We start from the raw sequence: 14,912 nt of genomic DNA on the forward strand, positions 1-14,912 counted from the left end.
GACCCGCCTGTGAGTCTCCTATTTAGTTACTGCAATTGTTGTTTCAGTGAGGAGCTTGCGATATATGGGCCAGATAGCTTTCTGTCTATAGGTGTGCCCGGGCCACAGACTGGACTTGTACTCTTGCCAGTTCTCTTGAGAACAGATGCTTCTGTTGAGAAAGGGGGGCTGGAGGGATTGTGCTCAGAGCTGTGTTATCCGCAGTTGGAAAACGTGGATGCTGCATATTATCTGATGAGTCATTCGTATCAATCGTTCCGTCTTCAGATGTTCCTCATAGACCCATATTTGCATACAAAGTTTGTTTCAAATATTGCTGGTAAGTGCCTGGAACGGATTTGCTTGTTATCACGTGGCTGAGGGAAGCTGGAAAATCAAGTGTGCCTGAGAGTAATCTGATTGGCAAGGAAGACCACCTGAAGTAACCACCAGCCTTTTCAGAATTCTAAGACATTCATACCACAAACGTATTAGAGAAGCTGGTAAGATGCATATTTTAAAGAAGAGTATAAAGATTCTTGCTAAGTTTTTGTTTGTTAATAAAAGATGTCTCTTTTTAAAAGGTGACTTTGGGCACTAATGGTCTGTTTTTCTTTCTTTTTGGCTGCAGTGCACAGCTTTCTGCATCTTAGTTCCCTGACCAGGGAGACTGAACCAACTGCCCTTGGCGGTGAAAGTTCAGAGTCTTGCCACTAGATTGCCAAGAAATTCCCATGAATAATAATAATTATTATTATTTTGGGGGAAATTGATACAATTATTTAATTTTTAAAGATTAAAAAATTTAAATTTAAAATAATTAAAAAATTTTGAATTAAATTATTTAACAGATTTAGTAGATGTAATTCATATGCCATAAAATATACCCATTATAATTAATTTCTTAGCATATATGCAAAGGTTTGCAGCCATCAACACAATTTAAATTGAAAACATTTTTAGCACTGCAGAAAGAAGCCCTGTATCCGTCGGCAGTTACTTCTGTTCACCTGACAACCCCTCTCCAGGGGATACTTCTATCTCTATAGATTTGCCTATTCTGGACATTTCATATTACTGGAATTTACAAGTAATCTTCAGTGTGCATCAGCCATGAATAGTTATTAATATCATGAAGTTGGAATACGAGTTAAGTGCTCTAATCATTGCCTGTGCTTGGTTGCTCAGTTATGTCCAATTCTTTGCAACCTCATGGACTGTAGCCCGCCATGCTCCTCTGTCCATGAGATTCTCCAGGAAAGAATACTGGGGTGGGTTTCCATTCTCTTCTCTCGGGGATCTTCCCCGACCCAGGGATCAAACTCAGGTCTCCCTCATTGTAGGTGAATTCTTTACCATCTGAGCCACCAGCAAAGCCCAGTCTTTGCCCAGAGCTTCCAAAAGGCAGTTCCTGGCCTCAGTATAATCAGTCCTTCATATTGCTTCTAGAATGATTCTCCAAAAAAGTGCTATTACCATGATAAAATGTTTCCTTGGCCACGCTGGGCTGACTTCAGCATCCTCTGGAGAGGTTCATAAACAAAGACTCCTACTCTTCCCCTCTACCTTCGCAGTGGAGAGAATCTAGAATTTCAAGAGTGAGACTCTGGAATGTGTCTTTTTGCCTAGGTCCTTAGGTGAATCTGATAAAACCAGTTCACAGATGTTGGGAATTGTAATTTTTCACCTTGAAGTCTTAGAGCCCATCCTTAACTGTGTTTGAGGCTTTTCTCTCTTGTACACACACCAGTCCCTGAGCATAGCCTCAATTTCTGTTGCCTTTGAAACTTTCTCAAGCTGTGTTCATCAGAAATGCCCTTATATTTACTCTAGAAGCAAATATTCTCTTTCTCTCTGTCTCTATCTCCCTATATATAAAGATTCTTGATGTTTATTGCCAAATGGCTTCCTTGAAGGTTAGCATTGATTTAAATGCCCATCTTTTTACTTTCTAAAAAAAACCTTGAACATATTCTGTTGTTCATTCTGTTAATTGATGTGCCAACTTAATTCCTATCCTTTCCTATTTTCTGCTGTAAAATAAAAATCTATTCTTTATTAAAAAGAAAAACAGCTTGAGGTATAATTCACATAACATACAATTCACTCAGTTAAAGCATACAGTTCCGTGGCTTTTGTGTATTCACAGTTATACAACTGTCAACACAATCAATTTTAAAATATTTTCACAACTTCAGAAGAAACTCTACATCTCTTAGCCATTACTCCCTAATTCCCCATTTCACCCCAATCCCTGGGCAACCACTTAGACCCATTTTCTATCTCTATTGATTTGTCTTTTCTGCATATTTCATATGGGTTCTATGTGTGGTTCTTTGTGACCAGCTTCTTTCATTTAGCAAAGTTTTAAAGGTTCATTCGTATTGTAGCATGGGTCAGTATTTCTCTCCTTTTGCTGAGTAATATTCCATTATATGGATGGACCATATTTTATCTCTGTTCAGGTTGTTTCCTCTTTATAGCTATTGTGAATAATGCTGCTAAGAATGTTCATGTACAAGTTTTTCTGTGGACCTATGTTTTTATTTCCTTTGGGTTCCCTTGGGTTTTTTAATACCTGTTGGCAATGCTCTGGGTCATTTGGTAACTGTGTTTAGCCTTAAGAAATCGCCAGACTGTTTTCCAGTGATTGCAGCATTTTACATTCTCCCCAGCGGTGTATGAGGGTTCCAGTTTTTCTACTTACTCACCAACACTTGCTATTAGCTGTTTCTGTTTCAGAATTTTGAATGAAATTGAGAAGATTAAAGTACGCTGCCAAAATGAGCATAATAGAAGCTAGAAGATCATTAACAAAGGCAACTTTGTGTAGTTAGTTATCATAAAAGATGTTGCCAGTGTTAAGGATATAGATGAATATTTTGCTGAAGTTGAGGGTACATAAACTATGTTCAGTGGGCTTTCCTGGTAGCTCAACTGGTAAAGAATCTGCCTGCAGTGCAGGAGACCTGGGTTCAATGCCTGTGTTGGGAAGATTCCCTGGAGAAGGGATAGGCCACCCACTCCAGTATTCATGGGCTTCCTTGGTGGCTCAGATGGTAAAGAATCTGCCTGCAATGAGGGAGACCTGGGTTTGATCCCTGGGTTGGGAAGATCCCCTGAAGGAGAGCTTGGCAACCCACTCCAGTATTTTTGCCTGAAGAATCCCCAAGGACAGAGGAGTCTGGCAAGCTACAGTCCATGGGGTCGCAAAGAGTTGAACACGACTGAGAGACTAAGCACAAGTTATGTTCATCTAGAATTCTGAAGCTGCAATATGCTGTATATTTTCTTAGCTGGGAAAACCTTTACTGTTAGTGGAGAGTTTACGAGTGTATGAATTGAATTTTAAGAATGTTCTGCTTACACAATAGCACATGAAAACCAGGGTTGCTCTTTCCTCCTAACCTTAGGAGTCAACTTGAACTGTTAAGGTGTTAATAATTAGTATCAGTAATGGGAAAAGACCCTGATGCTAGGAAAGACTGAGGGTAGGAGGTGAAGGAAGTGACAGAGGATGAGATGGTTGGATGGCATCACTGATACAGTGGACATGGGTTTGAGGAAACTCTTGGAAATAGTGAAGGACAGGAAAGCCTGGCACGCTGCAGTCCATGGGGTTGCAAAGAGTCACACACGACTTAGTGACTGAACAACAATCAGTAACAAGAACAACCACAGCCAAGAACATTTGTCAGTGTTTCCCAAGTGTCCACTGGAGAAGGGAATGGCAAACCACTTCAGTATTCCTGGCTTGAGAACCCCATGAACAGTATGAAAAGGCAAAATGATAGGACACTGAAAGAGAAACTCCCCAGGTTGGTAGGTGCCCAATATGCTACTGGAGAAGAGTGGAGAAATAACTCCAGAAAGAATGAAGAGGTGGAGCCAAAGCAAAAACAATGTCCAGGAGTAGATGTGACTGATGATGGAAGTAAAGTCCGATGCTATAAAGAACAATATTGCATAGGAACCTGGAATGTTAGGTCCATGAATCAAGGTAAATTGGAAGTGGTCAAACAGGGATGGCAAGAGTGACCATTGACATTTAGAAATCAGTGAACTAAAATGGACTGGAATGGGCGAATTTATTACAGATGGCCATTATATCTACTAATGTGGGCAAGAATCCCTTAGAATTGGAGTAGCCCTCATAGTCAACAAAAGAGTCTAAAATGCAGTACTTGGGTGCAATCTCAAAAATGACAGAATGATCTCTGTTCGTTTCCAAGGCAAACCATTCAGTATCACTGTAATCCAAGTCTATGGCCCAACCGGTAATGCTGGAAAAGCTGAAGTTGAACCATTCTGTGATGACCTATAAGACCTTCTAGAACCAACACCAAAAAAAGATGTCCTTTTCATCATAAGGGACTGGAATGCAAAAGTAGGAAGTCAAGAGTAACAGGAGACTTGGCCTTGGAGTACAAAATGATGTAAGGCAGAGGCTAACAGTTTTTCCGAGAGAACGCACTGGTCACAGCAAACCCCCTCTGCCTACAGCACAGAAGATGACTCTACACACGGACGTCACCAGATAGTTAACACCACAATCAGATTGATTCTATTCTTTGCAGCCAAAGATGGAGAAGCGCTATACAGTCAGCAAAAACAAGACCAGGAGCTGACTGTGGCTCAGATCATCAACTCCTTCCTGCCAAATTCAGACTTAAATTGAAGAAAAAGCAAATTCCTTACATTGTAGACAGTGGAAGTGACAAATAGATTCAAAGGATTAGATCTGATAGAGTACCGGAAGAATTATGGACAGAGGTTTGTGACATTGTACAGGAGGCAGTGATTGAGACCATGCCCAAGAAAAAGAAATGCAAAAAGGCAAAATGGTTGTCTGAGGAGGCCTTACAAATAGCTGAGAAAAGAAGAGAAGCTAAAGGCAAAGAAGAAAAGCAAAGATATACCCATCTGAATGCAGGGTTCCAAAGAATAGCAAGGAGAGATAAGAAAGCTTTCCTCAGTGATCAATGCAAAGAAATAGAGGAAAACAATAGAAATGAGAAAGACTAGAGATCTCGTCAAGAAAATGAGATCCCAAGGGAACACTTCATGCAAAGATGGGCACAATAAAGGGCAGAAATGGTATGAACCTAACAGAAGCAGAAGATATTATGAAAAGGTGGCAAGAATATCCAGAAGAACTGTACAAAAAAGATCTTAATGACCCAGATAACCATGATGGTGTGATCACTTACCTGGAGTCTGAAGTCAAGTGGGCCTTTGGAAATATCACAGTGAACAAAACTAGTGGAGGTGATGGAATTCCAGTTGAGCTATTTCAAATCCTAAAAGATGATGCTGTGAAAGTGCTGCACTCAATATGCCAGCAAATTTGGAAAACTCAACAGTGGCCTAAGGACTGGAAAAGGTCAGTTTTCATTCCAATCCCAAAGAAAGGCAATGCCAAAGAATGCTCAAACTACCATATAATTGGACTCATCTCACACACTAGTAAATGCTCAAAATTCTGCAAGCCAGGCTTCAACAAGTATGTGAACCAAGAACTTCCAGATGTTTAAGCTGGATTTAGAAAAGGCAGAGGAACCAGAGATCAAATTGCCAACATCTGTTGGATCATTGAAAAAGTAAGAGAATTAACCATCTACTTCTGCTTTATTAACTATGCCAAAGCCTTTGACTGTGTGGATCATGACAAACTGTGGAAAATTCTTCAAGAGATGGGAATACCAGACCACCTTACCTGCCTCCTGAAAAGCCTGTGTGCAGGTCAAGAAGCAACAGTTCAACAGTTCAACATGGAACAATGAACTACTTCCAAAATGGGAAAGGTGTGTGTCAAGGCTGTATGTTGTCACCACTGGCTTTTAACTTATATGCAGAGTTCATCATGTGAAATGCCGGGCTGGATGAAGCACAAGCTGGAATCAGGATTGCCAGGAGAAATATTAAAACCTTAGACAGGCAGATAACACCACCTGTATGGCAGAAAGTGAAGAACAGAGGAGCCTCTTGATGAAGGTGAAAGAGGAGAGTGAAAAAGCTGGCTTAAAACTCAACGTTCAGAAAACTAAGATCATGGCATCCAGTCCCATCACTTCATGGCAAATAGATGGGGAAACAATGAAAACAGTGAGAGACTTTTTTGAGGAGCTCCAAAATCACTGCGGATGGTGACTTAAGCCATAAAATGAAAAGACGCTTGCTCCTTGGAAGAAAAGCTATGACCAACCTAGACAGCATATTAAAAACCAGTGACATTGCTTTGCTGACAAAAGTCCATCTAGTCAAAGCTATGGTTTTTCCACTAGTCGTGTATGGATGTGAGAGTTGGACCATAAAGAAAGCTGAGTGCCGAAGAATTGATGCTTTTGAACTGTGGTGCTGGAGAAGACTCTTGAGAGTGCCTTGGACTGCAAGGAGATCAAACCAGTCAATCCTAAAGGAAATCAACCCTGAATACTCACTGGGAGGACTGATGCTGAAGCTGAAGCTTCAATACTTCGGCCACTTTATATGAAGAACTGGCTTATTGGAAAAGACCCTGGTGCTGGGAAAGATCGAAGGCAGGAGGAGAAGGGGACGACAGAGGATGAGATGGTTGGATGGTATCACCGACTCGAAGGGCATGAGTTTGAGCAAGATCTGGGAGCTGGTGATGGATAGGGAAGCTTGGCATGCTGCAGTCCATAGGGTCACAAAGAGTTGGACACGACCTAGTGACTGAACTGAACTGAACTTACCACTGTGAGGTGGTCGCCTCTGTGTGCGGTGGTGATGGTGATATCTGAACGAATGTGATAGTGCCTTTGTGGGCATGACACAGGTCACGGTTGCAGAAACTTCAGAAACTGTACCTTCAGACGTCGAGATCTGCACCTGGGGCTGAAACGAGTGGACTTCTCAGAGAGTTCCTTTTAGTGCCATATGTGGTCAGTGTTTTCTGTCATATTTGGCTTTGTGTTTACTAGGACTGATTTTGGTTTTGGGTAAGTTGGGAGTGGCTGAGTTCCATGTACCTTGGTAATCTTACAGTTGGTGTGATTTCAATTCCTGTCTTGATATTCGGATTTGCTAGTTTATGGTACTACATAATGTCTTGAGTAATTTACTTTTCCCCTCCGTGTTTTTTTCTTTTCAGCTCATTGAAGTTCAGTTGTAAATATTGATATCATACATAAACTTAGCTTCTTTACCACAGAAGCAGTTATACACCATCATTTTAGTGGTAATGCATTATTTATGGGAATTCATCCTAAGAGGGTCTTTGTTAAGTAACAAGTTTCCTCTGAGGCAGAAGACTTGCCCAGAAGCAGTGGTGACTGTCTGCTCCTGGCCGGATTCCAGGTGCTGAGGGCCCTGCGTTGCCCCGTTGGGTGAGGGCGCTCTTGTGCAGCTGCATTCCCCTGAGGCATGTGGCAGGGGACACAGACTCTGCACAACATGTGTGCATCAGTTAACTGATGGTGCACGCTCTAGAGAGTGTTATGGGAGAGCAGCATGTGGATGGGGAACAGGAAAGGCCTCCTGAGGAGATAACATTGACCTTGAAATCTGATTGAGGAGGAGGAGGTGGCCATTCGAATCCTGGTAGAGCCTCTGCGAAAGTCCTGAAGGCCGGCCTGAGCCCTGGGAGGGTGTAAAGCTGGAAGGAGAAGGAGAGGCTTACTGGTGCAGCCTTTAAGGGTCGGGCCAGCAAGTGAGCTTGTAAAGGAGGTGGCAGAGAGGCCAGAGGAAACCAGGGAAGTTCCATGTTAGAAGGTGGAGAGAAGAGCTTAAGGAGGGTGTGAATGTTGCAGAGGTCAAGTGAGATGAGAACCTGGAGAAGTAGAAGAGGAGGCCAACTGGGGATGGAATGTGGGGTAAGGAAGTAAGGAAGTGAAGGTGGATGTAGACAGCTCTTCATTGTGTGTAAAAGCAGCAGAGAAGGGTAGGTGAGCAGGGAGGTGGGCTCAAGGGAAAAGTTTTAAATGTAAACAATCAACTGAAATATAACAGCTATTTAGAAAAGTGCACAGTAAAGTTAGGAGATACTGTTCACATTTGCTGATGTGAATGTTCCAACAGGGAGGGAGCTATGATGCTGCAGAGAGGGGTAGTGTAGGGTGCAGCCCCTGAGGGGACCAGCGGACTGGCTGCCGGCCAGCCCAGGTGGAGAGCCTGGCTTGGGCTAGTCAGGGGATGTTTCCTCCATCACAGTGTATCAGGAAGGATGAGGGAGGAATATTTAATTTCAAAGTTGGGAGAATCACATTTTAATAACAGCACAATATTTTTAGATACTGCCTATATTCCAAAGCTTTCTCATTGCTTTTCCAGTCCTCAAAAAAGCAATGACCTGTTAAGTGATTCTGGGTGTAGATCACTTGTACCTTGTCATATCAGGAACGTCACATGGCAGTGCTCTTTCTTACCAGGGTCTACCGTAACTGGTGTCCACAAATTTTGATAAACAGTCACAAGGTCAAAGAGAACATGTTTTCCAATCCCGCTGGGATTGCCCTCAGTTTCCTACCGAGGCAGCCAGTTCTGAGTGGTCAGATCCAGGAGAGAGGTGCTTATTAAAGTGTACCCTGCTCTCTGTACCTGCTCTCCCCCTTGGAGCATTTTCTGATTCCCAGGAGGCTGGGAAGCTAGTTGGAAAGGGCTGCTGAGAGGCAAAGAGGCAGGTAGTGCTTTAGGCTGCCTTGTGGGGCTGGAGACATAAGACATTCTGGGTGAAGGGCTGCCAAAGCTATCAGAACTGAGGGGCTGGCAGCCCAGAGGCAAGGAGGCAGCCTAATGCACCCTGCCCCACATCTGGTTTTCCTCTTGAGGTATTTGTTGACTAGGCCGGGCTGGTCGGGAGGCTCACAAGTCAAGCCCTAAGCAGCTGAATAGCAGAGTGGGATTTGAGTAGTTTCGCTTTGCTGAAAACAAAAAAGTTGGAATTCAGAGCCCACCAAGGAAGAGGCTCCCTAGAAAACATCTTGAAATTCTCATTGCCACTTCCAGAAGGTCAAACCTAGGAGGAGACTCTGTTTTCTGGTCCTTAAGAAACTGCAGACCGGCCTCAAGTCAGCTTGATGGAATGAAGGGCCCTTCCACAGCCTGCTGAGGGTGGTGGGGAGTGGTGGTGCCTTGGGAGAGAGTGCCATGAGAACTCAGGAGCTGGTGGCTTTCTGTTCCTTGATCCACATATATTCACTTTGTGAGCATCCCTCAAGTTTGGACACTCCTGATTGTGTGCTTCTCTCTAGGCCTGTTGTTTGTCATTGTTGTTCAATTGCTAAGTCTTGTTTCACTCTTTGTGACCCCATGAACACCAGGCTTCCCTGTCCTTCGCCATCTCCTGGAGTTTGCTCAAACTCATGTCCATCGAGTCGGTGATGCCATCCAACCATCTCATCCTCTGTCGTCCCCTTCTCCTTTTGCCTTTAATCTTTGCCAGCATCAGGGTCTTTTCCAATGAGTTGTTTCTTCACGTTAGGTGGCCAAAGTATTGGAGTTTCAGCTTCAGTATCAGTCCTTCCAGTGAGTATTCAGGGTTGATTTCCTTTAGGATTGACTGGTTTGATTTCCTTGCAGTCCAAGGGACTCTGAAGAGTCTTCTCCAGCACCACAATTTGAATGCATCAGTTCTTCAGTGCTCAGCCTTCTTTCTTTATGGTCCAACTCTCACATCTGTATAAGACTTCTGGAAAAACTGTAGCTTTGACTATATGGACCTTTGTAGGCCTGTGATATGCTGCTATTTGAGGTTTCCAGCTGAAATCTTGTAAGAGAAGAATGGAGGACTCCTGATAGATTTCTCTTTGAAACTGCCTTCACATTTTACCAGCCAGCCAGCTCTTCTTTGTAGAAAAGGAAAAGCAAACATCAAGGTTTACTATTCTTTAGAACTCAGACTGAGTGCTGGTTCCTTTTGAACTCTCAAGGATATGAATGTAGAATTGTCTGGCTAAGACCTCCAGCATGTCCTTAGTCTGGGTTTTTCTTTCCTTTAAGAGTATAGTAGGAGTTGTTTTGAATGACTTGATGGGGTTCTAATGCATTGCCAACAAACTGTCAAATGAAGTGGGAGGATCAATCTTTGTTTTTTTGGTGCATGAAAAGTTCTTATCTGAACTAGAAAATAAAGCCCACATTTCTTGGGCTAACACAAAGAAAGAAAGATTTGCTGGCATGCCTCTTTTGAGGCATGAAGAAAGGAGTGCCACAGCCCTGACTGGAAAAAATAACCTTCTTTCAAAGAACAGTACCCTTAGTTGATAGTCTCTGAAGCCCTTTTTGTGCACAAGAAAGGCAGGAGGAATTTCTGTAGGGGATTTAATACGATTTCTTTGGGAAGTGGAAAGCACAGACACACACGGAGAGGAGGCAGAGACAGCCAAGGTGACCGTGTCAGACCTGCCTGGCGCATCTCATTCCTTGCTTGCTGTATTTGCTAATCTTTTTTTTTTTTTTTTAAAAGAAAGAAAATTCTGTTCAGCTCTTTTCTGGTTACACAGTGTCATTCTTGTTTATGTCCAGAAACAAATTTGAAAGATCCCAACCAGGGATTGAGCCCTGGCCCTGGCAGTGAAGCTCCGAATCCTAACCTCTGGCCTGTCAGGGAATTCTGTTTGCAGTAGTTTTTAGATTGTAACAGGTAGTTCTGTCTCGTTAATATGAAAAGTGCCGCTTACGCTGAAATTTGTTGGCCATTGTCTCCCGCTCACTTATCCAGTTTCTGAAGGTTTTTCTGGAGTTTTTCAATTGGCATAAAATTTTATCTGGAGTTTTTCTGTAGTCTTGTGCATTTCACTATTTACTTCATTGCCAGCATTTGTAACAAATGTGAATGGCATCGGTAGAAATACCCGGAGGACCCCATTATGATGCCTTTTTCATCCTTTCTTTACCCTTAGACTTCTCTGCTTATATGGAAATATCCCCAATCCATAACTGCTTAGTTAAAACCCCCTCTTTTATTTGGAATCTAGTCAAAGGTTTGTTATTATAATTTTAAAAATTTCTTTTATAAAAAGAAAAAAATTTCATGAAAAGCTTTTATGAAAGCCTGGTTCCCTGATTATTTTCTTTCTTAGAAACTTTTTAGTTTTTTAGGCATATTTCCCTTCCCTGAAAGTGTGCTTATTTTATTAATATTTCCTTGTGGAGTTAAAAAATGATATTTTAGTCCTACTTCTCTGCCCTCACTTACAGGTTTCCAGGAGCTCTTGAGCTGGGGTCAGAGTGGTCCTGTGGATCTGGGCTCTGACAGATGGAGGGACCTCAGGCTGACCAGACCCAGAGCTGTGGTCGAGGTCGCACTCTGTCTGTGGTCACTTTGTCTTTTGTGATCTGTAGGCCGGTCTGGCCGAGGTGAAGCCCGAATAAACAGTGTCTGCTGAGCGTGGGGCACCTTGCCAGGCAAGGCAAGAATGTTGCTGATCGTTTTCACTTCTCATTTTCATTTTTTCTCAGTGGAAATAGTCATTTGTTGTGAATTTTTAAAATTGAGAAACTATGTGATGAGTATTTGGTCTTCCCCCTTTCAGCAAGGATGTGAGTTTGTGTTGAAATCTGTATAATTCTGTGATGTGTCCATTGTTCCTTCCCCTACCGATTCCTCTTCGCAATTTAGAACCAAGTTCAGTTTTTCAAACTGATAAGAAAAAGAAACTTCTTTCTTCCAGATATCAGTGAAATGTAAAATCTCAACTTTCCATTCCAAATGAGTGAACATTGTAGAAGCTCCCCCCCCACTTATAATGAATTTATTTATTAAAATATAGTTGATTTACAGTGTTGTATTTGTTTTTGGTATGTAGCAAAGTGATTCACTATGCATATGTATATATTTATATACGTTTTCATAATCTTTTCCTTATAGATTATTAAAGAATATTGGATACAGTTCGCTGTGCTATATAATAGGACCTTGCTGTTTATCCATCCTGCATATTGCTAGTTTGTGTCTGCTCTCCCAAGCTCCCAGTCCGTCTCTCCCCGACCCCTCCGCAACCACAAGTCTGTTCTCTGTGTCTGTGAGTCTGTTTCTCTCTTACAGACATGTCCACTTGTGTCATAATTTAGATTCCACATGTAAGTGATATCATAGCACATTCGTCTTTCTCTGTCCGACCTCACTTAACCTTCAGGTCCATCTACATTGCTGCAAATAGCATCATTTTGTTCTCTTTTATGGCTGAGTCATATTCCGTTACACATATAGGTACCATGTCTTCTTCATGCGCCAGTCTGAGCGTCTGATCTTGTAGCTTGCACGTTTACTGCAGCACCTCAGTCACGCAGTGATGGTCAGGTGTGCGGAGCGGAGCACTTGCTGGGACAATGTCCTGTCGTGTCTTCTGAATTGTGAGGTTAAACAGCTTTCTTGGGTGTCATGACATTAAATCAGCTCAACGGACTGATGAGTGTCACTCCTGAGACCAGTGCTGGCACACGGCAGCCCGGCCCGTCCTGAGCTTGGCCAGGGGGCACTGTCTTCCCTCGGCTGCGCCAGGGTCACGCACCAGAGGGCTGGCTGGATGGAAGCTTCTCTAAGATGGAAGTTGTCCTAGATGAGTGGTTCCCAAACTACCCTCTCCCCAAACAGTAGTGTTCTAGAGCTGGGCCAATGTGTTTTCTCCATTTAAGTAAAAACAATGGATAGAATTTTCTTAATTTTGAATTTCTTGTCCCATGAAATTTCGTTAACTGTTTATTGCTACTACTGCCAATCAACTTAGCACTGGGAGGTGACAAATGAACAAGGAGCAAAAAAAATTAGTGGAAGGTATGGGAATACCTAGTCTTGCTTAACTGGGTAAGTGTAAAGAACTGTAAAATGAGATTGCATGTGATATTTATATGACTCATATAATGGAGTCATTTATGCTGGAATCTTAACACAGGGCAAGTGATCTTAGTTTGTGGACTGAGAAGCAGGATCGAATGGGAGCCTCCACCTGGATTCAGAAGCAGGTGCCTGGGCTTGATCACAGCTCTGCCACATACAGACTCCTCCCACTCTGTGACCCTGGGCAAGTCACCTAACCTCTCTCTTTCTCAGTCCCTCACCTATAGAGACAATAATGTACCAACTTCATGGTTGTTGTGAAAACTAAATGAATCAACACGTGCAGAATACTTAGAATATGCCTGGCGCATAGTGCTATACAATGTTATGGAATGTTGTTCGTGACGTTAGACGTAAATATTTCATGGTGCTCAGCAGAGAACACTGTGGTTCTGTATTGTGAACATATCTGAGAACGATGGGTTTGGGGTTTCTCTCCTAGTTCTGAAATCCTATTATTCTGTGTCACAGAATTAGATTCCCCATTATCTTTCTTTTCCTTTTTTATAACTTAGTGCTTTAATGAAAGTGGTTTTTCCCCTCCCCTCTGTACCTAGCGTGAAATCACTCTTTTCCAAGTGGGATCTAATCTTTAAATATGACTTCAAAGGGTTTCCTTTCTGTTTCTTGACACAAAAGTGGTTTTGTATTGTGTACATTGGTTACACTTATCTACTACTACACACCTAATATCCTTCAGTTTTTTATCCTATAGATGAGGACACTGAAGCTCAGAGAGAGTAAACAAACTGTCAGAAGCTACAAGTGGCAGATCCATGACTTTAAGTCAGGCTGTCTGACTCCGAAGCCTGGTCTAATGTCAGTATAGCAAACTGAAGTTGCCATTCCAGTGGCTGTGATCCTGTTCCAGTGTAACTAACCTAAAGCAAGTTCCGGCCCCACTGCTTTAAATGGAGACAAATTTCCACATAGGTATTCCTGAAGGTTGCTCTTTTTATTGCTATCCCTGCTCATTCAGAGAAAGCGGAAAGGTTCAACAAGCAGGGAGTTCTCTGGTGGCTCAGTGGTCAAGAATCCACCTGCCAATGCAGGGGATACGGGTTTGATCCCTGGTCCCTGGTCAGGGCAACTAAAGGTCGTGATCCACAACTACTGAAGCCTGCATGCCCTGGAGCCCATGCTCCAAAACAAGAGAAGCCGCTGCAATGAGAAGCCCACGCACCACAGCTGGAGAGTAGCCCCCACTCTCTGAACTAGAGAAAACCTGCGCGCAGCAATGAAGATCCAAAATTTAAAAGAAAAAAAGTTTTAAGCAAACAAAAATAAGCAATTGTTTGTGCACCAGGCCAGACAGCCTCTGGGCCCAGCCACTCTCTGTCTGCCCCAGGGGAAATTTCCTGTCCTGCACACTCTGCCCTAGCCCCGAGGAGAGGCAGCTGGCAGGCCCCCTCGGTGTCTGCTCCCGTAGCCTTCTCGTGCTTCCTTAACGTTTCACACCCGCTGGCTGCTGCGTGTCTGCACTGTGGTGCTGGTGGCACCAGGTGCTCAGGGAGAAGACAGCGCGTCCCACTCTGGGGGCTGGACCCCTCCTCTTCTGTCCCCAGACCCCACCCACCGCTCCCTCCCCAGATTGCGAAGCCACCACCTCCATTGCCTTCCACAGTTTTTATCCATTTTGCAAGTGTTTCAGCCTCCCTCTAACTTCTTTCCATGACTCATGTCTCATGTTAGAATTCAGGGAAGGGGTTAGCAGTTTCTGCTGGTTACTTTGTAATGAGCCAGAGAAGTCGGTTTGCATGCCTGCCGTCTAGAATGCAGCACACTTCTCCATGTAAAGAATGATGTATCTGGAGGGTGCCATGCCACCCCAGCACAGAAACCTCTGCTGCAGCCTCAGTGTTTCTGAGGCTCAGTAATGTGCCTGTCTGCATTTGAAGGTGGGTCTGGGCCTCTTCTTCCATCTCTTCCTGCAGGTCATGAAATAGGAGCGTCTCGATTCCATGTCCTAAGTGGTTCTGGAGAACTGGCTTCTTTCAGCCCAGAAGGGCCAGTGATGGTGGGAACCAGGCTGGTGGGTGGTAGGGGGTGAGCAGCACCTGGGAAACATGGGAACTATGAGGAGGGGAGACAAGGTGGAGGCTAGACCCCTCAGCCACTCCATCTGGCTCAGGGC

The 14,912-nt window shown here is 43.4% G+C and overlaps 1 protein-coding gene across 3 annotated transcripts in view; it reads left to right on the top strand.

Moving 5' to 3' along the window:
• PRDM10 (PR/SET domain 10) overlaps positions 1-14,912 on the top strand; it is a 98,737-nt gene that overhangs the window by 9,893 nt on the left and 73,932 nt on the right. The window lies entirely within an intron of this gene.

The sequence above is a fragment of the Bos grunniens genome, chromosome 29 (assembly GCF_055505025.1).
Source record: "Bos grunniens cultivar Pamir isolate PY7600 chromosome 29, Bosgru_T2T1.0, whole genome shotgun sequence".
Taxonomy (NCBI): domain Eukaryota; kingdom Metazoa; phylum Chordata; class Mammalia; order Artiodactyla; family Bovidae; genus Bos; species Bos grunniens.